The sequence below is a fragment of the Bombyx mandarina genome, chromosome 07 (assembly GCF_030267445.1).
Source record: "Bombyx mandarina strain Sakado chromosome 07, ASM3026744v2".
NCBI lineage: Eukaryota > Metazoa > Arthropoda > Insecta > Lepidoptera > Bombycidae > Bombyx > Bombyx mandarina.
Genome location: NC_143214.1, coordinates 11,564,579 through 11,590,699, shown reverse-complemented (window position 1 = coordinate 11,590,699; position 26,121 = coordinate 11,564,579). Strand labels below are relative to the sequence as shown.

Here is a 26,121-nt window from a genome sequence, read left to right as displayed (position 1 = left end):
AGAATAGAAGAGTAGAACTATTCGTTACTTAATTGTTAATGCGAAGAAGAGTTTTATTAATTTTAAAATTATTTGTGATACTACAAAAATGTCTTTTGAAGATATTATTTTTATTAGCTTTTAAATAGCATAAGTGAACGCTACCAAAATAATTCATTTAATGTTAATATCAATCTCTGCAAGTCTGTGATTTAAAAAAAGACTAGATTACTTACTAAGTTTTAAGATATTCTGAAGAAAAAATAAATCTTTATTACTTTTTCAAATATTAAAACCTGTTTTTGTAATTTGTAAAGTACTGTTTCATTTATTTAAATTCTTTCTCATTCTTCATATTTTGTACTAATTGTAGGAAATCGATATAAAAACGCAGATTAGTGTACTTTAAAAAATTACAATAAAAATATCAAAATGCTCGAAAAAACCGGTCTACCCGGGTTTTGATTACTCTTAGACGCGAAAACCCGGGTTTTCAAAATTTAACCCAGTTTCGATGCTCTAGTTCCAACAGAGCGGCTTTTTTCTAATGGCGGACGGCGGTTAAAGTTCAGCGAATATGATTTCACAATAATTTAAAAACAGAACAAAAATGACGCCCTTTCGCGAATAGAGCTTAACAATGAAGAGCTTATGTCAATCATCGTTGACACTTCGGTACACGTCATCTCGAATCCTTCCGATCCACTAACGGTGCTTCTAGGTACTTCAAGCACCGGTCACCGTTGTTGTCGAACCCGTCGCTTGCGACGAAGGGCTCGACGAGTAAATTAACTCTCAGACACAGCCCACTGAGTTTCTCGCCGGATCTTCTCAGTGGGTCGCGATTCCGATCCGGTGGTAGATTCTGCGAAGCACGACTCTTGCTAGGGTTCGTGTTAGCATGGTCGTCAGGTTTGAGCCCCGTGAGCTCACCTACTAGTTACGGTTACGCTGGAATAGCCGCTCCAGGCTACCAGCAAAGGTAGGAAAAAAAAAAAGTTGACACTTCTGAACGTAACAGTAACTTAGATGATTCTAGAACCATCATCGTCACAGGAGCAAGAACCGCTACTGTGCACACAGAATATGAAAATCCCATTTTAGGGGTCCCGATTTCAGACGACCCTCTGAATAACTTCATTAAACAACCAATTTTTCGTATAGTTCGTAATATGAAGGGAAGGCCAATAGTTACAAAACTTTTTGAGACCCATACGGTACAGCTCTGAATCTAATTTAGAGGAAGATGTACTCAATGCTATAACAGAATATGCAATCGAATTAGTTCACTTAGATTTGCTAACCATTGAGAGCGAAAAGTTCCTGACCATCGTAGATGCATTTTCTAAATACGCACAAGCTTATAATCTGAGAGACGGAACTACTGTAAGCGTTTTACAATCTTTGCTTAACTTTTTTACTCATCACAGTGTACCAATAACTATAGTCACCGATAACGGCACCGAGTTTACTAACCAACTTATTGCAGTTTGTAAGGGTTTATAAAATACAGCATCATAGAGTAGCCTAGTTATTAATCTTCAGGATATCAGAAGTAACATTAATTCTATTAATGATCAGTTGGATAGTATTAGCCCTGAATTGCATAATAAAACGCACTCTTTATATGAACCTCATTTAATCTTTCTCAGAAATAAACTTGATAGTGTTTTGGGTCAGCTAGATACATTTGAGGTAAATCGTGCTAGAAGAGGTTTGATGGACGGTCTGGGATCGGTTATAAAAATCGTTACAAGGAACCTCGATTATACAGATGCTATGCATTATAGTCAGATACTTATATTCTTTCAGGATAATCAGAAGGACTTTATACATGAATTTAATAATCACTTTAGCTTAACTAAAAATCGGACAAATCAGTATTCTCAGGTCATAAATAACATGGCAGATAACCAGAATAAAATCACCACACAAATAAATAAAATTAGGGAAACCGATGCGACTAGAGAAAATGATTTAATTAAATACGCGTATTCCCTCCGAGCCACCAGAGTCGATCATCTGAAGGCTGTATTTAGCAGCTCATTACCACTCAGTAATGAGGCGCCATTTGTCATCCTGTATCAGTGGCGTTAGACCATCCAGCATACGAAGAATTGGATGAGATGAATTACACCTTCAGCTTCTCTACTCCTACTAAAAATTATCAATCTTTTTTTTTTTAATCTACCCAGTAATATCGCCGTCACTCCAACATCTGCACCAAGATTGACACTAAACTCTGTCAACCTGAACAACCTACATCAAATCAACACAACAATTTCCGCGCAGCTTCCGATCAAACTGTATAGATACACCGACTATACCTTTTTTTTATTGCATATATGGGTGGACGAGCTCACAGCCCACCTGATGTTAAGTGGTTACTGGAACCCATAGACATCTACAACGTAAATGCGCCACCCACCTTGAGATATAAGTTCTAAAGTTTCAGTATAGTTACAACGGCTGCCCCGCCCTTCAAACCGAAACGCATTACTGCTTCACGGCAAAAATAGGCGGGGCGGTGGTACCTACCCGCGCGGACTCACAAGAGGTCCTACCATCAGTTATTACGCAAATTATAATTTTGCGGGTTTGATTTTTATTAAACGATGTTATTCCTTCACCGTGGAAGTCAATCGTGAACATTTGTTTTATTACACTACAATACCCTTCTATGTAATACTGTTAAGGGCATGTACACTAATTAGTGGCTTTTACTATCGCAAGTGCCACTCCAAGCTACGAATAACATCGTCACCACAAGTTGTAGAAGTGGGACAATCAGAGTTACAAGAGTTACAGAGTTACAGTTACGTCGCCTGTCACGAGGCGCACTGTCAGCACAACGTGAGGGGTCTACGTGGCCAGCAATGAGGGCAGACCAGCAGTGAGCAGCATCGCTTCATATATAAGAGACAGCATTCTTGGATCTTGGTTCGAACAAAACACACCAGCCCAGCTTAATTTTGTATGACTTTTAAATTGTAATTATTATAATTAAATTTAGCATTGTTTTTTTTTGCAACCTCCAGCTGTAGCATCCGTAATTAACTTTGTTGTGTGTTATAGTAGGTATAAACATAACTGTTGTGTAGTGTAATTCAGTTGTTTTAGTGTTACATTTGAACTTAGACGAAGTAAGTTCGTATAAATATTAATAATAATTTAATTCTAAGTATTTTTTATTGAATATAAGAAGTGTGGTTTGGGACCATTTTGAAGATAAGGGCAATGACAAAGTCTTCGCTAACAAACTTGAAAAATCATATAAATAGAAAACATGGCACGATACCATCAGAGTCTAGATACTGTCCCGGTCGGCGGTGTATCGCGTTCCGACCCGGCAGGCTGGTTCTGGCCCAGCGGGGTATCCCGGAACACCAGCGGCATCGCCCGGGCGGCCTGAAGGGCCGCCGTACCGCGGAGACTGACGTCGTTGGTCGTCGACTATCGCCTAGACGACCCGTCGGTCGGGCGTCCTTGGGGTGGCGCCGCGTGTCTGGTTGTAGTGTTGACCGCGGGAACCTCCCTACTCTGACCGGGTTCTGACCCCGGACGGAGATCGGACGTCGGGTGTAAGAGTGCAGGGGAGTCGTTTAGTGGGTGGGCCCTAAAATCCTTGGGCCCGCGATCCTGCTCTCAACACCTGCAGATCGTTGAGTCTCACATACCCCGCGCACCCCCGGGAACTCGTAGGTGGTTCGGCACCCGACCCGAAAAAAAAAAGAAAAGAAGGGGGGTCTAGATACTGTTCTTCAGCTACGAGCGAGCAGTGATTGGCAGCAATAACACATTCTGCAGCTTCTGTTACTGGTGCAGTAACACCGCTGCAAATAAATCTGCCCTCCACATTTACGCAGCAACAAACATTAATACCGACAGTTAGGAATACGATGACATCCTACTTGCGATAAGACTGTTCCAAAATAAAAAAAAGGGATAGACCACCATATTATGAATCTCTTTGAATGACTTGTAACCATTTTCCATTGTGGCAGACAGAAATTTTCGTGACTAAATAGCGTTTCCAAATTACACATTACCAACAAGTTTTTTTTTTTAATTAATATTCTGCCTGCACTCTATGAAATGAGGAAGGGTCAAGTCAAGAAGTTGCTTAGTATGGAAATGGATTCCATATGTTTATCAACTGATATGTTGACGTCTCGAAATGGCGATTGGTTTTTGGGTGTTACAGGACATTTCATTGATAACAATATGGACCTATGATCGGTTCTATTAGAATGCTGTGCATTGAATGGCACATCACACAGCCACTGCTTTAGCCAAACAATTATTACGAATTGTTCAGGAATGGGGCATAGAAAATAAAATCCTTCTCACTGTATCTGACAATGGATCTAACATCAAGTGTGCTTTATAAAAATGCTTGGGTTGGAAACATTTTAATTGCTATGCACATTGCATAAACTTAGTGGTAAGCAAAGCCTTACAAAATAACACTATCACCCATATTATACAAAAAGCCAAAGCTATTGTCTTCCATCCATTTAAAAAAAAGCACAGTCGCGTGGGAAATATTGAACCGCTACTTAGAACAAGCAGGAAAACCAATTTTTAGGCCCCTTCAAGAAGTTCCAACTCGATGGAATTCAACGTTTTACATGTGGAACGTTTATTGCTACTAAAAGAGGTATTAAACAGTAAAGTTTCCAATTTAATTAAGTGCAAATATTTCAGCCTTGTCGGCGAACGATTAGAATATTATCGGTAAACTTGTCCATGTTTTGAAGCCTTGTGAAGAAGTGACTAAAGAAATTAGCGGCAATAGATACGTGACTGGTAGTTCAGTTATCCCAATAACTATTGCTCTCAAATCGTCGTTAGTGGCATCTGTTTCAGACGATACTAAGCCTTTGCCGGATGAAGTAGAAATAGTCAGGCAAGATATCATTGGTGGACTGCAATCACGATTTTCTTCACTAGAAAACAGCCGCACCTTTACAACTTGCATGTTTCTTGATCCTGGATACAAACTCTATTTTGAAAATGAAAATACCACCGACAAACCAAAAAAAATTAATTAGTTTAGTTACTTCATTAATTATGGAACGGAATGAAGAAGTAGTTACCACAGAAACCTCAACTTTGGGACCAGGTAATAATTCTATTTGGAGCAATTATTACAGAAGTTCAGCGCTACATCGATGACACGGTCATACCAAAGTCATTCGCTATTGGAACGGCTGAATAATAATAATAAAAATTCCACTTTCGGCAATACTTGCTTATAAAAGATTAAATTCACTAGCAACAGGTGTGCCATGTAAAAATTTTGTCCTCCACTGGAAACATTTTATGTGACCGGAGAACACGACATGGTGTCAGGACGACGTCATCTAGCTTACTTCACATCGGAAAATTTGACGATTCAGATACTTACTTGAGAAAACTATGGTGAAGTTCACAAAGACTAGCCGACATGTACTGGCGTAGATAGGTCAAGGAAGTACTACCAGACTTGATACCCCGTAGGAAATGGCAAGAGGAACGTAAAAATTTACAAGTGGGCGATCTCGTACTTATAGTGGATCCAGACGGTCCCCGAAACTCTTGGCCTAAAGGAATAATAATTCTAGAAGTGATACCTGGAAGAGACAATCGAGTCAGAATGGTTCGAATAAAAACCAAATCAGGAATTTTTACTAGATCGATCACGCGCATCGCTCGATTACCAGTTGAAAGTGAGTGCTGCCTAGGCAGCACTGGGTGGGGCGTGCTAGCGATGCGTTGAATATTAATTTAAAAATGCAAACTGGTATATTTAATGTATGTTTATTTATGTAGTAGCATGAGAGCAGCATTGCCGCGGTAGTAGATTTATTTCATTAAAAGAAATGAAAAAGGATTTGTAAGAGTGTGGGAGTGACGTCACGCTCGTGCATCTGTACTGATTAGCTCTGTTATTCTTTAGTTAAATTCATGGTAAAACTAGTGTGTATTGTTGCAAAGTTGCTTTAATAGTGTATAACGTTACTAAAATAGTATTTGTGATAGTTTTTAGCAAGGTTATTCATCGCAAAACTTTACATACGAACCTAAAGTTCTATTAGTTTCAATACTACAAGGTTTCGGTACCCACACGAAAGAAAAAAAACAAAACGACACTTACATTTCTTATTTATTTGGCCCAAAACATTAAATCACACAGGTTACTATATATAACATCTTTATTTCTGCTGTCCATTTGTAAAGCACAAAACAATGGCAAAGTGTGGAGCATGTGGAAAATTCTCGTTAACCGCGGACTGTGCGCGTTGTAGTAAATGCAGTGACAATTTTCATAAAGGATGCGTGGCAATCCCTTCTATGGGAGTAGTGCTTCGGGGCTGGATCTGCCCTAGTTGATCAGCGAGGGTACCTCGTGGGGATAATGCGACAACTCTTGTGCGAGGGTTAACAGTTTTCGGGGTGCATCAGACTTCAAACGAGTGCGATGTTGATGCAGACACGATGAATCAATCGGTCGCTGGGATCGGATGCAAATTAATAAGGAAAACGGGAAAGTGAGGCTGTTGTGTGACGGGTAACTTTTGCATCGCTGGCAGTGCAAGCAATGCCTCGACCTATCTCTGCAGTCACGACGTATTCCAGGCCATACAAATCGTTCGGTCACAAGTCGGACTGTAGCAGCACCACCTGGATGGCTAAGACCATGCAGTGAGTCGAAACTTGTTTCCGATTGATATCAGGTGTGACGTAGGGTCTTGGCGGTTGCACTGACATGTCACAGTACAATTTCGTGTGTAATCCAGCTGGAGCTATCTTCAGTAGCTTTAGTGACGATCCCTTGCTGAGTAGGTTTTGTAGTTCGGGATCTGATTCCTGTGAGAGGGCTAACTGATGGAAGTCGATGGCTTGTACCCCCTCTATACGTGACAACGTGTCTGCCACAATATTCTGCGTACCAGGTATGTACCTTATATCAGTGGTAAATTGTGCGATAAAATCAAAATACCTGTACTGTCTTGGAGAACAATTATCTTTTGACCTAGAAAAAGCGTAAACGAGTGGTCGGTGATCGGTGTATATACTAAAGTTTCTAGCTTCCACCATATGCCTAAAATATTTAATTGCTTCATGTATTGCTAGTAACTCCGTCATATGGACTATACTTCCTCTGACTCGGACTTAATTTTTTGTAGAAGAACCCGAGTGGTTCCCATTGTTCTCATACACGCTGTTGCAAAGTTGCTCCAATAGATACGTCAGATGCATCAGTAACTATAGACAACTCAGCTTGCATATTGGGATGTACCAGAAGTGTAGCCTTGGATAATGCTCTTTTGCATTCTTCGAAGGCTTCCAGCTGTAGTGGGATCATGTGGACAGGCTGTGACCCTTTTACTTTTTCTCCTGCCAACATACTGTGTAGAGGTGCTTCAATAGTCGCTGCATCTGGAATGAACCTTCTATAGAAGTTCAACATACCGAGAATACCTTCGGAGCTCCTTCACTGTTCGTGGTACAGGAAATTCCTGGATAACCTAGACTTTCTCTTGAAGAGGACGTGTAACTTCAGCAGAAACATGATATCTGAGAAAAGTGACTTCATTTCTACCCTAGAAACATTTGGCTGGGTTGATTAGGATGCCGTATTCCTTTAGTCTGGCAAGTACCTGTCGCACATGGGTCATGTGAAGATCACGTGACTCGAAAAAAATTAACAAATCATCCATGAACCCATAGCAGAAGCCATTTAAGCCTGTGAGCACTTCATCAATAAACCGTTGAAAAGTTTGGGCTGCGTTTCTTAGACCAAATGTCATGTATGGGTACTCAAACATGCCAAAGGGTGTGGTGATCGCTGTCTTGGGTATGTCAGAGGGATTTACGGGAATCTGGTTATAAGCTTTAATAAGATCAATCTTTGAAAATATAATACATCCAGAAAGCTGCTGATTAAAATCCTGAATGTGGCGCACAGGGTATTGATCGGGCACAGTACGAGCATTTAGTGCACGGTAGTCGCCACAGGGTCTCCAGCCATTATCCTTCTTTCTGACCAAGTGCAACGGTGAGGACCATGGGCTTGACGAACACATTGCCGTGCCACATGCTAGCATGTCGTCAAATTCTTTCTTGGCATGTCGCAAGCGTTCGGGATCCTACCGTCGAGGTCTGCTCGTAACTGGTGGTCCAGACGTAGTTTTAATAAAGTGCATAGTGTTATGCTTAGGTGTACTTACAGTACCCGCAGGTCGTGTACCTTCTGGGAACTCACGTAGAAACTAGTGAAATATTGAATCGCCGGAAATTGTCTTGACCGATGCCACGCTATCCGGAACTTTTTGATGTGATGCTGGCACAGCTAGTGAAGTAGTCCCATCTATAATTCTGTGATTACGGCAGTCAATTAGCAGGTCATAAAAATCTTTGCAATGTCTGCAATGGTAAATTTCCAAGACAAAGCACGGCGCAGTCCCAAATCTAATGTTATATGTATCTGTCAATAGGTATCTGAACCATTTGCGGCAGTTAAGCTATACTTGGCTTGCGTGCAGGGTGTTTTCATAGCTGATCTAGGATACACACACAGGTCCGACCCTTTTTTTTTTCAGGGGGAAATCCTCATGGACTACCTCCGCCTGAGGAAAGGCGGAGGGGCGTGCCGGACTCCTACCGGCTAAAACCACCCCGGTGTTCACCCACACGTGCGCACAGGGCCGCGGGAATCCAAATTCTTCCGCAGCCCCACACCAGTGCTGGCCTGGTCTGTCCAGGCCTCGTCTCCTGCACGGGGTGGTGAGGCGTTCACCTACTCCGTGCATCGCCTCAGAGGCACGTGCTGACACCCGCACGCACCTCCATCTCAGGTCCATCGAATAGGGGGCGAGGGCTTTCCCAAGTCCTTCGCCCCTGGACCCATTCATGGGGGGCGGAAAAGGGCGTTATCCGCCCTTCTCCTGCGCCCGGTGCGTCTTCTGCGGTCGGGGAAGGGAGTCAAGATCTCCCTTTCCCGTTCCGCAGTTTCCTTCTGCGACATCACGTCCTCGCAGAAGGACACCACGGCGTCCCACGACTCTGCGCTGCCGACCATCCTCCGCACTACGGCCGGCAGCGACAGATCGCTTCCTACTTCATTTGTGAGGACACGGCGCTGCTCCTCCCAAGCTACACACTCGGCGAGCGTGTGTTGTGCTGTGTCCTCCCCGCAGTGGACGCAGTGGTGGCACTGAGCGTCCGGCTCCCTGGCTATGCGGCACAGGTACTTGCCGAAGCAACCGTGCCCCGATAGCACCTGTGTCACCCTAAACGACAGGGAGCCGTGCCTTCTCCTGAGCCAGTCGTCGAGTACTGGCCGGATCGCCTCAACGGTTGCGAGGCCGGCGGTAGGGCGCAGAAGCCTTTGCCGCCATTCCGCCACCAAGGCCTGACGGAGCTCCTCGCGGCGCAGCGCGATCTGCCGCTGCACCAGCCTCGAGCCCCGTGCCCGCTCTTCCTCGCGCCATCGATATAATGACGCGAGTACTTTCGCCTCTAGGTCCCAAGGGGATCCGGCCACGACGCAAGCCGCCTCGTAGGAAATCGTGCGGTACCCGCGGACGACTCTGACGGCCATCACCCTCTGCGGCTTACGCAGAATGGCGAGAGTGCTGGCCGTCATGTCCATCGCCCACACAGGTGCCCCATACAGGGCCATGGACCGCACGATTCCCAGGCAGCGCTCGGGCCCCTCAAATTGGGAAGCAACGTTGAAAGCGCGCCCGCTGCACCCATCAGCTTGGGCACCAGCCGCCGGAAGTGGGGCCCGAATTCCCATCGGCTGTCGAGCACCAATCCCAAGCTATCCGGGTCCCACTTACCACGATGTGTGATCCCGGCACCGGCGCACGTCGGGGGCCATGAAACACCATAGCCTCCGACTTGTTTAGGGCTACCTCCAGGCCCAGGCGCCGGATGCGGTTCACCACCAACAACGGTTCTCTTTTTATAGAAAAGGGAGCCCGCGAAAAGGCAGCTCCGCAACAGCAGATGAACGCGCCAGCCGCAGTCGAAAATGATGCACCTAAGCCAGCCGCAGCTTCGAAGAATAAGAAGCAGCCGAACTTCCCGCGCCCGAAAAATAAGATGGGAAACTCCCTTCCAGGACCTTCAAGAAAATCAACAACAGAAACCTTTGACAAATGATCCATTATGGAAGGATTCCTTCGTTATAGACGGCGAATCGGGGTTCGTGAATGAGCAGTCGGCCAAAGAGTTTCATCCAGATGCAGCATGGTTCGTCCACCTTGTTGAAGCCGAGTATAAAGCTATCTCGGACGTAGATAAGTATTACGCAAAACCTATCCCAGCGAGCGCGCACGCTTATTACCATGGTTTACTCTATTGGTATAAGTTAGCCCTCATTTCGCAGAAGCGAGGGTCCGCGTCCTTAGAGCAGGACCGCTTGGTGAAATTTGTCCAGGGCTACGGCTCTTTAGAGATGGCAGCAGGAGCAGCTGAGTACCTCGAGGGTCTGGGGGACTATACTGATGCCACAGGTCCGACCCTGTATCAACCAAAAATTGCATTTTAGAATGTCGGTTCGATATGAAAAGTCGGCCTGAATTATTGGACAGTCGTAGGCCGCTACTTTCGGTTGTCCATGGAGTTTTCCGACTGCCATTGACATGGTTTCCGGCATTTTTTGCTCGACCAGAGAAATTAAAATGGTACCAACAATGAGGATGGTTTTCAGGTGGCTGACGTAATCGTGACCGCGACCTAGACCTATCCCTTTTGTGCCTACTCCGTGACCGTTGGCGTGCATGATGATAACCACGGTTCATGTTTGTAGTGAGCAATGCTACCTGCTTTGTTGTTAATTCACTAATTTGGTTGGCCATAGTCTCAATAACTGTTGTGGGCATACCTTGAACTGAAGTAGGCGCGGAGTGGGCTGTACTCGCTACCTGATATGGTACAGAGGGTGCAAGTTCGTGTATTTTATCCGCCAGGTCAGCTAATTTATCGAGTGGAAGATCTAACGGGGAAGCTACAATAGTCTGTATATTACTCGGCAATCGACTCGACCACAACGTTTTTACGAAATCGTTCGGCACTGACGATCCTGCCAGGTTACTCAAATGTCTCAAAAACTGAGACGGTTTGCGGTCCCCTAATTCTTCATGCATTAATAATTGTTTTACTTTCTGTTCTTGAGATGCAGATAACCGTTTAATTAATTCCGTTTTCAATTTGTTATATTTTTCTTCGGTCGGAGGGTTGGTTATAATATCTTTTACCTCCGATATGTGTCTGTGCTCCAAAACGGCGATGACGGAATAAAACTTTGTGGAGTCCGTTTTGATATTCGCCAACACGAATTGGCCTTCCACCTGCGCGAACCATAGCTCTGGTTCGGGATCTGGAGGTCGGATGACGCGGACCAAAACCACGCCCTTCACTCGCTGAAGGATGTTCCTCCTGGAGACGCTCGGGCTCCCTCTCTCATCCCCTTTCTTCCCCCTTTTTGTTTTTCGGGTCATGTCCGACTCGTTTCGGACGTAGCCCATGGGAGATGGTGGGCCACTTTTGGTCTACCTTTCGGTGGAGAAGTGAGCCGGCGTTGCTTACGCATCTTCCGGCCGCGGGTCGCCATGTCCCCGGCTTCTGCTACAGGGGCACGCCCTCCAGAGGGGGGTACCGGTATACCGGCGTGGCTTCGTCGTTGTTGCTCTTTTGAGCGTCGGGCGGTGGTCTGCCGTGTTACTCGTTGCACTTGGCGGGCCGCCGGCTAACCCGTAATCTTCACCGCGTGGGGGACGGGGGCCGCTGCCGCGAGGCACGGCGCAGCGAGGACGTAAAGCTCTTTACAAAATTGCCCCAATCCTAAGCTCTGGTGCCCGGCGATGGGATGAATGGCTGGAGGGAGTCCAGTCCCAAGGGTACCAACCAGACCCCAGGGGACCGACCCCTGGTTAATAAAAAAGGAAACTCCCGCTCCGCGGGGGGAGAATCCCTCGGGCTTCAAGGGCTCCGAAGTGTCAGCCATGAAATCGGCGGCCGCCACACTAGAGGAAAGGCTGCAGGACGTCGTGGACCGCACCACAACCGCGGGGCTTGCGGCAGCAAGTAGACCTGCTGCACGCCCGCCTCGAATAAGTATCGGCCGAGAATGGCCAACTTCGGGCGGAGAACGAGTTGCGAACGTTGGTTGCCGACCTCATAGAGCGGCAAAGCAGCTCGGCCCCTGTCCCTCTCTCCTCCGCTCGAAGCGGAAGGCCTCACTGAGGTCGAGGAGTTGAGGCGGCAGCTCCTTATACAGGAGGCGCGCAGCTCCAAGGTGGTGCGTGCGAGGCCGCCCCTCGCCCACGAGGCGAAAGGCAGTGCGCCTGTGCCGGCACCCCGCAAGACTGTGTGGCCGCTAAAACATATAGTGGCCCTAAAAAGACTTCAAGAAACGCGCGGGTTCCCGCCGTGACCGCGACTGCTTCGATATCTGCGGCTGCGGGGGCCACAAAACCAACCCCTGCAAAGAAACTGGCGTCCGCTCCTGCCTGCCTGCAAAGGCGGGGCCCGGCAGGAGCCGAAATAAGGGGGGCGTCAATGCCGCCAAACCGGCCCCGACCCCCCAGCCCCGCCCACTGCCCCCTGCCCCAGCCAACATGAACGAGGCCTGGACGACGGTGGTGCGGCGCGGGCCTAAGAAGGTGGCGGCGCCTCCTGCGCCGCGCCCCAAGCCCGCCCCTGCGGCCACCGCTCCCCGCCAAGAGGGTCGAGCGGAGCCGAGGGGCCGAAATGGACGAAGGAGGCCGCGCGCCCCGCAGTCGGCTGCAGTGGTAGTGGAGCTGCTGCTGGCCGGCAAGGAAAAGGGCATCACCTACCATGAGGTGATGACCCAGGCGCGCGGCGGCGTAAATGTGGACGCCCTCGGCGTGGAGGGGGGCATCAAGGTCCGGCAGACGGCCAACGGGGCCTGTCTTATAGAGTGCCCCGGCCCGCGGCCGAAAAATTGGCGACCCGGCTGAGGGAGATCCTGCCGGACCCCGAGGTGGTGCGTATCGCGCGGCCCGTAAAAATGGCGGACGTGAAGATTACGGGTCTCGACGAGTGCGCCACATCCTGTGTTTCCGCTGCGGCCAACCGGGGCACAAGGCAGCCTCCTGCACCACACCGCACAAAGTGCGGCGCGGCTGAAAGGAAGGCCGACCACCTTTTTTTTTTTTTTCGGGTAGAGGGCCGAACCTCCTATGAGGTCCCCGCGCAAAAGGGGCGCGCGGGGTATGTGAGACTCAACGATCTGCATGGTGCTGTGAGCAGACCGCGGGCCCAAGGATTTTAGGGCCCACCCCCTAAGGCCCATAATATCAATCGTAGTTGAAACTAAAATCGAAGGTTTAAACTGTCACTGAAGATCAACTCGCAATTTCAATCAAAGTTAAACTGCCCTTCAGAGTTTAAACTATCGCAAAGTTTAAACGACCATGGGGGAGAGTTTAAACTGTTCTTTTTAAAATGGCTGCTCTGTTAAAGTAAATGTAATTTATAATAAATGTCAGTAAATAGAGATAATTATTAGGTAAAATTAAGTAAAAAATTAATTGTTTACAAAAGTAGGCATCTATAGTGTTATTAAATGTCTGAGTGGAATGAAGACACTGATTCTGATATTGAAGATTTAGAAATTCTCAATGACTTCAATTCGTACTTTAACAGACCTTATCTAGTCAGACCAAGAGAAAACAATTTCGTTAAGTGGGACGATACGGAGTTTATACGTTGTTTTCGTGTGTCTAAGAATACAGCTTCTACTATTTTAGAAGAAATCGCTAATGACATATCACACCCTACAAATAGGTAAGGCGGACTTTATTTACAGGACTTTTTTTAAAGTACCCATTGAATATATAGTATTGAGAATTATATTATATTACCTAATGTTTATTTGTACTGTAATGTTATTTGGTACTTTTTTTTATTGCAGGAATCATGCATTGTCAGCGTGTAGCCAGTTATTAAACCTTGCGTTATTATGCTACTGGATGCATGCAAATTACTGTTGGCGATTTCAGTGGTGTTCATCAAACTACAGCAGGAAAGGCTATTAAAAAAGTTACCGAAGCGATAGCATCAAGACGATGCCAATATATAATGCCGCAAGATTCTGAAGAAGACAAAAGGAAACATTAGAATGGATTCTACAATATGGCTAGGTTTCCTCTAGTCTAGTGTATGGAGCCCTTGATTGTACTCATATACGGATTCAATCACCATGTAGACAAAATGCAGAGTATTTTAGGAATAGGAAAGGCTATATTTTTCCTTAAATACTCAGGCAGTTTGCAATTCATACTTGAAATTTTCGGATATTGTGGCTAGATGGCCGGGGGCAAGTCAAGACAGTACCATTTTTCAAAATAGCAGACTCTGTGCTATTTTTGAAACAGGTCAGACGGGTCAACTATGTAGTTCTTCTCGGTGATGCTGGATATTCGAACAAAAAATATCTATTGACATCTACAAAATCCTGTCACAGAAGCTGAGAAGCTATACAATGTGTCTCATATACGAACTCGGAATTGTATAGAGAGGGCATTTGGCATATGGAAGAGACGGTTTCCAGTTTTGTTATTGGGAAATAAGACCAAAGTTGAACTGGTACAAGATATTATTGTTGCAACAGCCATTTTACCTAACTTGTGTATCAAGAATAATGATGTCATGCTTAACTTAAATGTTAATATAGAAAATATCATTGATGTGATTAGCAATGATAACAACCAAGATACCATCCACAGCAGAAATTACAGCAACAATAGTTATAGCAAATGTTAATTGACAATTTAGTAGTTCACAATAGCTGAATTACTTGTTTAAAAAAGGAAAATCAAGATATAAAGTAAATTTACTAGGTACTATATTTGAACTATTGTCCTTTATATGTTTAATAAAACCAATTTTAATATGAAATGAAAACAAACTCATATTTTTTTATTACATTTAATTACACATTTACAACAATTTACAATTACATATATATTTAATTACAATGCATTTTATTAATTAATTAAAACTATCGAGTACTTTTTTTTATGTCAATTTCTAATTGTAGAAGTGTACATCTCAGTTCATGCTCCTTTGTTTCTTGTTGTTGTTTTTTATTAAAATTATATATATTGGCCAAGGCACTATAATTGTTAATTGTTTTATTAGGTTATAGGTTATAGGTTTATATGTGATGTGCAGCGTGAAAGGTTATGCTCATAAATTTGAAATATATACTGGCCAAGAGAATGAACGGCTTCCAGATGAACCAGATTTTGGGCCAGTGGGAAATATTGTAGTCCGGCTTGCTAGAGGTGTCCCAAGGCATATAAATCATATAATTTATTTTGATAATTTTTACACCTCTGTACCTTTAGTTACCTATCTTGCCAAACAAGGAATCTATAGCCTAGGTACTGTGCAATCTAACAGGCTAGTGAACTGCAAACTGCCGGACAAAAAAACAATGATGAAGAAATCTGTTCCTCGTGGAACTTATGAAGAGCAGATGACTGAATTTGACGGTATTGATTTGACAGCAGTTACTTGGAAGGACAATAAAGTTGTAACTTTTCTATCTTCATATGTTGGAGCTGAACCTGTGGGCCAAGTAGAAAGATTTGACAAGGCAAAGAAGACTAGAATTAAAATTTCATGCCCACATATAATAAAGGAATATAATGCCCATATGGGCGGAGTGGACCTAATGGATAGCTTTATTGGGAGGTACCGAATTGCAATGAGAAGCCGAAAGTGGTATCTTCGTATCTTTTACCACTTATTGGACATGACGGTAATAAATTCTTGGCTTGTGTATAAAAATTTAAAAACAACTGAAGCCAATTCATCAGTTCTAAACCTATGTAACTATAGACTGGAACTAGCTGAGGTATTAGCCAAAGTAAATAACTCATTTGAACTCTGCAACAAAAGAGGAAGGCCAAGTACCAGCAACAGTGTTGAAATGGAAATACAAGCAAAAAAAAGGAGAGGACCAGCTCAACATATTCCTCCTAAGGACATAAGGACTGATAATGTTGGTCACTGGCCTGGTAATTGTGTTCGCAGCAGATGCAAAATGCCTGGATGCAAGGGATACACGCAAAACAGGTGTGAGAAGTGTGGAGTAGCTCTTTGTCTTACCACAACAAAAAATTGTTTTAAAAATTTTCATTGTAGTTATTGTCTAGTGAGTGCATAGTGTTGTAGTTCTGCAACAAATGGTTTTTAATAAAAATAGCTATGAAAATAAAAAAAACTATTTTTTTTATTATTTTTCCCTAAATCAGCATATTCATGGCTCCAAAATATATTTTTTCTCGGTCTAAAAATAAAATCATGCATTTAAGGGTTAGGATAGAAAACAGTTCTGAAGTTTTGCTGTTCTCTCATTATTGGTGACTTTTGGTAAAGTATAGGTTAAATTAGTGGTCATCTGATTATGAGACAAATTGATATAGATATAATTAAAAGGTACTCATACATACCTCATCACAGTCATTGCGAGATGGTAATCCCATGACACTGGTCCCAGATAACTCCTACCACTTCCTCTTCTTGAGTGAAATTAATTTCAGCGGATGGTCCACCCCCTGTTCCGTACAAACTTCTCCGAAAAGTACTATATTTGGTCTTGGCCCTCTTTTATATATTTTCATACTTTGCGCGAAGAGTCTTGTCACTTCTGAACACAAAGGATGGCAAACTGTTGAATTCTTTGGCCAGCTTTGACCAAGTTTGCTCCTTCATCTGATTATTTGTTATATCACTTTTCTTATTTCCCAATATATAGCCATATTGTCTCACAAAGCTTGTGAGCAATTCTGTTTCCGATTTCGAAAGATTGGGAACGCGCGTTTTACTTTCAACGGACATAACGAAATATTGAATTTTATTTGGAAAAACGATACAACTGTCAAATACAGATGTGTATAGTCCCCGGCACGTAACTTGGCAAGAGTCGTTAGATGCGCAGAAGTCGTTTTTTAGGTCTCTTTGGTTGTCAAGCGGGACGCGGGGAAAGACGTAGCACCGTTCCGAGCGCGCGATTGGTGAGTCAGTCGACGCTCCTCTCCCGCACCGCGTCCACGTTCCGTTCGCTCCCGGCTACACATGCGCCTACCAAGTTGTAGGAACCCTTTATTTATATTAAAATTTTGTTAGGAGTTGTTATTATTGTTTAAATTTAGTTTTTGCTACGAGTGTTATTGTTTTAAATTTGTTTGCAATGCCAGGACCAAATACCAATGACCATATAGTAGATTCAGTCACTGAGCGTTTTATTATTTACGCCAGTGACGACTGCGACTCTTCGTTATGTCGACGATGAGGAGCCAACTCCTTCCACGAGCTCAGGTGCTACCATAAATTTAATCCAAGGGGTAGGCACTATTAGAAAATGATAGTGATAACGGCGACACATATTTTTTTACATTAAGTATATTTTTTAAAATAAACTTCTTAACTGTTAATTGTATTTTATTTATAACACCTAATACACTTCACGAATTCCTTTCTTTTTTTAACTTTCTTCAAAACACACAGACTTAAAAATAAGTTATGGCAAATAAACAATAAAATAAAATAAAATTATATGCGGGCAATAAAGGAGACCATTTTTTTGTTGCAATGTGCACTATGCGCGACATTACCCCCACTACACCAAAACCTTGCCAACTTACGTGCCGCTTACTATAGTTTTAGCTTAGGATTGTTAAAAGATTGAAAAGAATGAACGGATCACAAAATGTTGCCACACGTCATAACATCGTCACAGTTCAGCTGAACTCTGTTTATGTATTGATCGAAAGTAGTTTAATCTATGGATCAAATTGAACGAAGTTTTGTTGATCCTTAGTTTAAACCATGAATAATATTATGGGCCTAAACGACTCCCCTGTACCCTGTACACCCGACGTCCGATCCCCTCCGAGGTCAGAACCCGGATGAGGTAGGGGGGCTACCGCGGTCAACACTGCAACCAAACAGCACAGCTAATCCCAAGGACGCCCGGCCGACGGAGTCTTCGAGGCGAATCATAGGCTCTGAAACGTCGGCCGTCTCGGTAAGGCAGCCCGTCAGGCCGCCCAGACGGTGCCGCTGGTGTCCCGGAATACCCCGCTGGACCAGAACCAGCCTGCCGGGACGGGATACACCGCCAACCGGTCGCTCTATTACTACTCGGCAGCGCGCTAGAGTGCTGGTAGCGCGCCGCGCGGCCTCTACCCCCTCAGGTCGCGCCTTGACCTTCACCAGGGGGTTGTTAATTTTGCCTAGTTTTAATTTTTTTTCTGCTTTTATGTGTCATTTAACCGAATTTATCCCAGATAGGCTTCATTATGTGTAAGAAAAAGTAAGCTAGTCCAGGCAGAAGATCAGTTAGTATAAGAGAGGCAAAAAGTGCGGACACAAATGTTTTATTTAGGGTGGATTCAACCAAACTTCAATTTATACACGAGTAACTATACCAGGAATAATCTATTCCATGATTTTAATCTCGAGTAAATCCATAGTCGTTTCTCCACGTAATCGATAGTATACTTGCGCTACGAATAACACCACGCCAATAGCAGAGTGAATGGTGAACGAAAATAAAACCCGGCAAATAAATGTTGTTCTATAACGGGATTGTGTAAGAGCATACATCATGTCAACTCGAATTTGCCGTATTTATAGTGTGAAAAAGTAGCTGTACTGTACGCTGGCTAGCTGTCAAACGTGTTAATTTTATTTGTTGTTTGTCTGAGGGAATTATCAAGTTTTGTCGTGTGGTTTTATCTATTATCTTTTTTCGTTAGCAAGTGAAAATGAGTGAGGATAAGCGTGAACGCAGTCCTAATTGGCTGTCGTCTGAAAAGGAACTTCTGTTGAGCCTAGTTAAATTTCATTTTAATATTATAGAAAAAAAAAACTGATGGAATGACTATAAAATCAAAATTAGCTCAGTGGCAAATTATTGCAGACCAGTACAATAGTCTAACAAGCCACTGCTTTCGCACAGCAGAAAACCTAAAAGCCCAGTGGGAGAGTATGAAAAAGGTATCTAGAAAAGATGCAGCAAATAATAGGAGACATATGATTCAAACAGGTTAGTATAATATTATAGGTACTACTATTAACATTATAGGTACCTATTATCCAAAAATATGTGTAAAATAGTAGGTAACTTATATGCTAAATGCGTGTCAATGGTTTGTTGTATTGTTGTCAATGTACTACTGGAAACACTACACGACATAGTGTTTATGGAAATAAAGTTTCCCAAGAAAGATTTCATCAGCTGATGATGAAAGCTCTCTCAAACTGAAAGATATCTGATGTTAACTATTAAGAATTAACATATTTTTTTTCATTTCAGGAGTTGGATCCCCTATACCTCCCTTCAGCAGATCTTATGCCTAATACCCACCAGTGCTGTTGGGTTATTTAACCCTTATGATAGTGATTCTATTATTCTTGCAGTGCAAGATCAAACTGCAATGCCTTCTGTAGAGACCGAGGATTTCCCAGAACCACCCCCAGCACAATATAAAGGTTAGCATAACCTTTTTTGCAGTAGGTCATCATAGTATACAGGTATATTACACAAACGAAGTACAAGTAATCCCAGCCTTCTTTTATATCCATCATCATGTTGACAATGATTGTGCCAGAATCAAGGTATCAAAGAAAAAACACAAGCTTTTACTTTTATTCAGCATTATTACATATTTATTAGTAAAATTGTAAACAATAATGTGCTATTTACTGCTGCCAGGCTAAGTTATTAATCATAATTTATTTTTGCATATATCTTACTGCCTCCAAATCTGGTGATTGTAGACGATCAGATAAGTGAGACAACAATACAACATAATGATTAAGATATTGTGACAAAGGTAATTATTGATATCTACACTATTTTAATAAAATATAGTCTACTTTTAAAATATTTGTTAAAAATCATTATGAACATCAATATTATTTAAACTATTTATTAATTTTAATATTTTTGCATTAGAATTGGGGAGATTACACACCACAATTGTTGAGGACTCCGGTGTCACAGGCACTCAAAATTGCTGGTGCAGCGGAAAAAAATACTCCTGTGACTGACAATATAGCGAACATGATTGAGAAGCAGAAACCAAATCGCGAGACCTGGATTTCTAGGAGGAGGCCAATCCATACAAATACGTCTTCTTCTTTGGAACTGTTGCATAAAAAGAAGATAGAAGCAATAGAGCTACAAAAAAACTTGCGGTGGAGGAAACGGAGAGAACAAAGGTTTTAAATGACGTTGATACTCAAATTAAAAAGAAATACTAAGACAAGAAAAAATCAAAACAAAGGACAATGCCCAAAATCAGCACCGCGTTATAATAAAACAGTATAGCCCCAAACACTATACTCAAAAATAATAAAATATTTTTTTAGCTTTTTTTAGTTCATTTGATCGAAATCGTATGTGGGGTTAACTTTATGTATTTAATTAGTTATTTATTTGATTTTATTGTATTATTTTATGACTTAAAGCAGTGTTGCCAATTTTAAGAATCTCCCCATAATCAGTCTTTACTAATAGTATAAGGGTAGACGCTGAGTTTTAAAAATAATTTCAACTATGTCATTTTTCGGAGTTATGAATATTTTTATTAATAATTAACATATATTACTATAAAAATATACACAAAATATATTACTATACTAATTAAAAATCTTTCTTTAGTTGACAAAGCACTTATAGTCAGGGAAAGTTAAATTAACTGTTGGTAGCAATATACGGTACGGAAAAAGATGAATTGTCAAAAGTGTCATGTCTTGTCAAGTCAAACAGAGCATTGTTTTTACTGATAGATATTGAGTTTATTGTGCTAATAAATAACTTATCCTTGCGTTAAGTTCGTGTCCAGTAGAGTCTTCGGATTCCTGCACGCTCAAGAATCTTTTTAAAGACTATTGTACCTATTGTTTCTGAGCTGGAGGTGCGGATTGTGTAGAACGTTTTTACAACGGTCCGTGTCTCTGTGCAGTAAATAACAATGATTCTGTTAAAAGTGTCACGCTGTGTGAACTGTGCCCTTTCTCTGGTACATTATATTCAACCTACACACCACCTACATTTAGCATGACCTACTATTATTTGCAATATTATGTACTTGGGATCATTCATGAGTTGTAACTATTTTCTGTTGTTATATGAGAATTCAAATCATAATCGTTGTAAGGAGTGGTTGTTTTTTGGTAGAAGGTTTGTTGCGAGAATAACCTCAAAATTGAACAAAAAGTCAAAAAACCCCACAAAATAAATGGATAATTTTTATTTCCTTTGAAAGTACGATATATCCCTTCTCTTATATAAAATTTATGCTAACATACAAAAAAAAATGCGCAACGGCGGCCCATAGAAGAATGGGCAATCTTCTTTGTTATTGAAGCGAAGAAGATTATTATTAGCTTGCAGAAAAAGTACAAAGTGAATTCTCAAAATAAATAATTTAAAATATTTACAATTTTTATTTCTGTAAGCAAAAGTAGATTCTGTAAGTAAAAGTAAGTGAATATCATTTGTGACAAAGTTACCTTCTTTTTCTTGAAGTCCAAGCAGGTTCATAAGTGCAGTTCTACCTTAGAAAGACAGGCAGTTACTTTCGCATTTATGATAGACGTGTGATTATGTAGCGGTGTAAAGTAGAAATATGATGTGAGTGATGTGTCGTTTAAATAATCTTCTATCATAACATACTGTTAGGTATGCTCCCGACGACCGCCCTCCAGGCAATGCGCTTCCATGTCTGGCTTACTATATAAGAGGACGCAACCCGCCAATTATGGAAGGATTCATTCCGTTCTGGGTTACCTAGCAGTTGGACGTGTCCAGGAGAGCTCGTGTTGTGCAAATCCGAAACCCCCGACTGCGAGTGTGTCGTCCCCGCTGCGAGCCAGGCGCGCCGATCTCGCCCACAGCGCAGGATACAGGACCTGGGAATCAGGTAAGGGAGCGATATTTCCCGTAAGGAGACACGAAGACCCAACGACAATTATAGAATTCGACAGCTAGACGGCGACGAATGCGATAGCCCCGCAGTCCACTCGTTTGTCCAAGCTTGATCTGAACGGTAGCCTCGTAGCCCTCAGAAAATCATTTAAGAGGTTAAGGAACGCGGTAGTCCCACAGTCCCTTCTCAGAACAACCCTTAGGAATTTGTATGTTTACCTAAATATCTACGTATTCGTATATTTTTGTATAATTTGTTATATGAATGAATAAAGTTGAATAATGAATAATATTTAATCAGACAACAGCCATTTTAATTCCTCTGGCAACATCTTATTGGCGCCCAACGGCAAAAATTCTACCACGAATCTACCCTCATAAAATTAAGATTTGGAAGAATTGGAATCTACCCTCATAAAATGTCAGAAGAAAAACCCGAGCTAATGGTTATGACGCAGGAGCAATTCACGACACTCATTAACAAGTTGTCAATTACAAACGAAGGTAACCAACACAAAAGTAGTTTCGCTCGTTGCACAATAAGGTACGACGAAGAAAGAAACCATAATAAAGTAGAAGAGTTTATCACAAACATCACTATCTACAAGAAAAATCAATGACGGAGACACGCACTCGAAAGATTAATACTGCTACTAATAGGACAAGCAGCTATGTGGTGGAGTGGCGTCAAAGGTGAGATAAAAAGTGGAGTCAAGCTTTAGGCGCGATCAGAAGTGCCTTTGCCCCAAAAATGCAGCCGCATGAAGTATACCTCGAATAGTTTTCGAAGAAGCAAACCAACGAAAATATTGATGCATTATTTCTGCCTGCGCACGGGTATTGAGAGGAAGCAGCCAAAAAGATGCTCGTACTATGGTAAGAAGGGCCATCTTCAAGAAGTTTGCCGTAAACGATTGTCGAAGTAATGAGAAAAAATAGGTCCCCAAGCAAAAGAGTACAAATAACCTGCTATGTTTCTGTTGTAGAGCACCAGGGGTATTTCGCAGCAACTGCGATACATGTAAAAATTGAAACGTCGCCAAAGCCAGTGTCATTTTACGCCCTATTTTACTATTAATAATGCCAAGATACCAACTGTTAAAATCAACGTGAAAGGCGACCATCGCTACGCACACATTAGATACCGCAGCTAGAACTAGCATGGCAGGTACACATTTGTACAAGACACTAGTATATCAAGGTACTAAACAGAAAAAAAAAACAGCTGACGTCAACCTCGCTGATGGTACCAAACGTATAACGAAATTATTGACTGCTACAGTGGATGTTGTGGTAGGAGGACGAGTTTTACCTATCACATCTTCTGCAATGCCAGAAGCAAAAGACAACAAAATTCTGCTGAGTATAGATTGTTTGCAGAAATTTGGGATTATTTTAAATTCAACCCAACGAGTTGGTACTTCTTGGATGATCTAAAACAAAAATATCAGTTCATAAGATTGTCAAGCGACATAGTTCCATAAAAAGCGGCTAGATCGTTGACCTGCAATGTGAGCACGCAATCAATCAAGAGGCCCCGTTATGAATTGGTAAAACAGGGCACACCGCCACGACCAGTACGACCACGTGAACCAGCCAATGCAGCATCTAGTGTTGATCCTCTCATTACTTATTCACCAATAAATCCTATAAACATGTATTCTTTCGACATTTATTTGAAACCTCACGAAGCCTCTGTGTTCATAAAAGAAGAACTAGTAGTTTTCAACGACCTACTTACTCCGTGAATATAGGGACATAAAAATAAAAACAGAAATCCCACACCGTACGCAGTACATAGAATAGACACAGGAACACATCTGCCTATTAGTGTTAAACCCTACAGATTGTCACCAGCTCGACAAAAATAACTTAGGGAAAAACTTGATGAAATGATTAGTAATGATATAATCGAAGAGCATGGACAGCACCCGTTATTCTAGTACCAAAATGGGATAACGTGAAGCAGCGCGACGGTATCGCGCACAGCTTCAACGTCGCGACGGGTTTTTTTTTTTTTTTTTTTCGGGTAGAGGGCCGAACCTCCTACGAGGTCCCCGCGCAAGAGGGGCGCGCGGGGTATGTGAGACTCAAAGATCTGCATGGTGTTGTGAGCAGACCGCGGGCCCTAGGATTTTAGGACCCACCCACTAAACGACTCCCCTGCACTCTTACACCCGACGTCCGATCCCGTCCGAGGTCAGAACCCGGATGAGGTAGGGGGGCTACCGCGGTCAACACTACAACCAGACGGCGCGGCTCACCCCAAGGACGCCCAGCCGACGGAGCCTTCGAGGCGAATCGAAGGCTCTGAAACGTCGGCCGTCTCGGTACGGCAGCCCGTCGGGCCGCCCAGACGGTGCCGCTGGTGTCCCGGAATACCCCGCTGGACCAGAACCAGCCTGCCGGGTCGGGACGCGATACACCGTCGACCGGTCGCTCTAATCACTCCACGGCAGCGCGCTAGAGTGCTGGTAGCGCGCCGCGCGACCTCACCCCCTCAGGTCGCCCCTTGACCTTCACCGGGGGGAGGCCGCCACCTACAGGGGCCGGGACGTACGGGCGTATTCCCGCCTCCGGCCCCCGGCTCGACGGCGACGGATCGGTGCGGAAAGGGAAGAGCTCTCCCTCTCTCGCTCCGCCGCCTCCTTCTGCGATATGGTGGACTCGCAGAAGTCGAGCATCGCCTTCCAGGACGCGTCGCTGCCGAGCATCGTAGCCACGACGCGCGGCAGCGAGAGGTCCTCTCCAATGACCGCGACGAGGGCGGCGCGTTGCTCGTCAAATCCAGAGCAACGCGCCAATGTGTGTTCCGCTGTGTCTTCCTCGTCGCGGTCAGCGCAGTGGTGGCACTGCGCCGTCGGTTCCCTTCCGGCTATTTTGAAAAGGTACCGGCCAAAACAACCGTGGCCGGTCAACATTTGCGTCAGCCGGAAGGTGAGGCATCCGCGGTCGCGGCCCACCCAGTCCGCGAGAACCGGGCGGACCGCCTCGACGGTACGGAGGCCGGCCGACGGGTCCGCCAAGCGGCGAGACCACGCCTCCAGCACGGACCGTCGAGATTGGAGCCTCCGCGCTCGAACTACTCCTTCGCCGGGGCGCCCTTCCCCCCTAGAGCGAAGGTCGCTACGCCACCGGTAATCGGCAGCGAGCGCCTCCGCCTCCAGGTCCCAGGGTGGCGACGGGTTGCAACCTGAGCGATATCCCGATCATCGTGTTACTAACACGCATAAGAACTTAATGGCAGGCCACATTCCTGAAAAAAAAAGACACATTCCTGATAGACGCGGCAGTCATGAAGGAATCTTTAGCGCTGACCCTGATCGCAGAGAAACTGTGCTGGAAGAAGTTCAGAAAAAACCAACATACACCCGGGCCAAAGTAAAAAAACTTGTGGGAGAGTATATACATACATACTTGAAATCCAAAACAAGGAAGATGGGGGATACTAACTTGTTCACATCTCTTAGAAAGGACTCAGGAATCGATAAGCCAGATCAATCCGAGACGAGAGAACCATTTCCCACTCCAGGGACATCCAGCGAGAGGAATCCTGAGACTTCCGAACCTCCAGAAGGTGCAAACTCCGGCATGGGGAAAGAAGTCAGTGAGGACTACGATGACGAACTGTTACCTGATCCTATCGCAAGTGAACAATCAATAAATTTCCCAGCTCTCCCCAGAACACCATGCCCTCAGACTCTCTTCATAGGGACGCTCCGCTACAAATACTTAAACAGCTTGTACATTACTGACCGATCATCTTATCCTAGACAATGGAATAATCTTAAGAACTCTGACCCAGACCAAGCTTGGCACTCACTCAATCAGACAATGATCCCGTTTATCAACCAAAGATGGGAAAAGCAGGGTGTAACAATTGGAACAACAGAGACCCCCATTGACTATCTAAGTTATCACGATCTTAAAGCATCGATTATCCAGACAATCAGGGAAACCAAGAAAGATGAAGGCAAACAGGACTCTAGAGGTAACTCAGCGACTTCACCAAACATCAATTCAGATATAGGGACTCGATTAGAAAGAAGTGTTGGGAGACTCGAAGAGTCGATACGAGTAATTACGTCATATGCCACAAAAACAACAGGGAGAGAAGTGTTTTGTCCGTCAGCCCCGAGTGCATCCCACCCTCACCTTACCGGGGCACC

The 26,121-nt window shown here is 43.7% G+C and overlaps 1 protein-coding gene and 2 long non-coding RNA genes across 5 annotated transcripts in view; 2 read left to right on the top strand and 1 right to left on the bottom strand.

Moving 5' to 3' along the window:
* Positions 1–6,109: 6,109 nt before the first annotated feature.
* The window catches only part of LOC114248305 (MYG1 protein), a 49,537-nt gene continuing 29,525 nt past the window's right edge, over positions 6,110–26,121 (bottom strand). Inside the window, exons 5-6 of one of the 2 annotated variants that reach the window (XR_016323341.1) lie at positions 21,815–21,936; positions 6,110–8,343 (exon numbers count right to left, since the gene is read on the bottom strand). The gene's annotated coding sequence lies outside the window, so the exon portion shown is untranslated. The remainder of the gene's footprint in view (positions 8,344–21,814; positions 21,937–26,121) is intronic. The other variant, XM_089728767.1, reaches the window with a different exon arrangement.
* LOC149502687 (uncharacterized) lies at positions 18,458–19,560 on the top strand. 2 transcript variants are annotated; one of them, XR_016323342.1, is made up of 2 exons: positions 18,458–19,063; positions 19,438–19,560. It is a non-coding gene; the product is annotated as an uncharacterized LOC149502687 (long non-coding RNA). The 2 variants fall into 2 exon arrangements; XR_016323343.1 differs by having other exon boundaries at positions 19,334–19,487.
* Positions 19,565–20,195, top strand: LOC114248315 (uncharacterized). Its single transcript, XR_016323345.1, has 2 exons — positions 19,565–19,853; positions 19,976–20,195. It is a non-coding gene; the product is annotated as an uncharacterized LOC114248315 (long non-coding RNA).